General features: G+C 36.0%; 1 protein-coding gene across 1 annotated transcript in view; it reads left to right on the top strand.

The window, feature by feature from the left end:
• The window catches only part of Kpna3 (karyopherin subunit alpha 3), an 81861-nt gene that overhangs the window by 76370 nt on the left and 3878 nt on the right, over positions 1-1613 (top strand). The window lies entirely within an intron of this gene.

Here is a 1613-nt window from a genome sequence, read left to right as displayed (position 1 = left end):
TAGACCAGGCTGGTCTCGAACTCACAGAGATCCGCCTGCCTCTGCCTCCCGAGTGCTGGGATTAAAGGCGTGCGCCACCACTGCCCGGCTAGAGGTAAAAACTTTCTTTACTCCATTCTCAAACTCTAGACAAAGGAAACACATTATTTTATGTTATACATAGTACCATGTGTCTGGGTAGACCCTTCTTTGGGAAGTGGTTGCCCAATTGTATGTGTGTTGTTTGAATTCCAAAAGTTGGAAGGACTTTTAGGATTGTTAAAAAAGCGTGTTGATGTTAATAGGACTGAAGTCATTTATTTAGTATTATAATTTCTGGTAAGGACATAATGAAATACATATTTAAAAATTCTGTTCTTAAAAAGTACCTGTTCTGTATGTACTAAAGTATCCAGACATTGCTATAAAACTATAAGCAATGATTTGTTTGTTTTGCATTTTTGTTAGCTCTGTAGTTTACCCAGCTTATGCTTTAGAGAATATAAATCCAGTAGCCTCACAGATCAATAAAAACAAAAAGGTATGTGAGAGTTTTGTTCAAGATAGTGTAAATAGTTTCGATACATGCAAATTCATGCTCATGCTTTTATTACGATATCTTTTAAGATAAAAATTAATTTCATAGTCAAGTTCATAACCCAGTAATTTTGAATAGCTTAGACAATTCTTTCTTTAATGTTAAAGTTATGTTTGTTCCTGTTGGAGTAATAATCACAATGTGTGATATCGTCTTATAAAGCATTTTCATTTATTAGTGTTGACACCTATTTCTCCATATTCTGATTTGTATATAATATTTTAAAAGTCAACTGGTTTAATATGTTAAAAAATGTTATCTCCTGGATGAATACTAAGGTTTTAATTACATAAAGTTGTGCACCTGGTACATGAAGTCTGTGGTACAATGGAACTATAAAAGATACTCTCAATTGTGCACAAGTGTGCACACCTGTATGCAGCACTCGATAAAAGCAGGGGACCTCAAGTTCAAGTCCAGAGTTGACTACACAGTCTTGTCTCATAAAACCTGAAAAGGAGATGAGTGATGAATACTTCCTCCTTCTGCTGTTCGTACCTGTGGAACATAACCTGTTCACTTCGTTATTGTTTTTTCGAGACAGGTTTTCTCCATATAACTTTGTGTCTGTCCTGGAACTCGCTCTGTAGACCAGGCTGACCTCAAACTCACAGAGATCCACCTTCCTCTGCCTCCCATGTGCTGGGATTAAACACGCACTACCACTGCCTGACTTACTCCCTTTCTGAAATATGCAGTGTTTTTGATGTAAAGCTTCCATCAATTTAGTTCTAAAGACCTACATTCAGAAAACTGTGAAAGAGCTATCATGATTATATTGAAACCTTTTGGGAGGTTTTCCGATCTTATACTGTCATTAACTTGCCGTGCACCAAGAAGCAAACCCCTGTCATCTCTGTCAGATGGAATGTTTTGGTGATTGAGTTGGGTTTTTGTTTGTTTGTTTGTTTTTGGTTTGTGAGACCAGGGAATATCAAATATTTTTAAGGGGAAAGAAATTAATCGGCTGATGGTTGGGTTTTTGCGTGTTCTTTCAGACTGTTACTTTTTTTTTAAGATTTTTTTTTTTTTTTTT

This window comes from Microtus ochrogaster, unplaced genomic scaffold (genome assembly GCF_000317375.1).
Source record: "Microtus ochrogaster isolate Prairie Vole_2 unplaced genomic scaffold, MicOch1.0 UNK97, whole genome shotgun sequence".
NCBI lineage: Eukaryota > Metazoa > Chordata > Mammalia > Rodentia > Cricetidae > Microtus > Microtus ochrogaster.
Note: the sequence above shows the minus strand (reverse complement) of the source record. Positions and strands in the feature narration are given on the sequence as shown.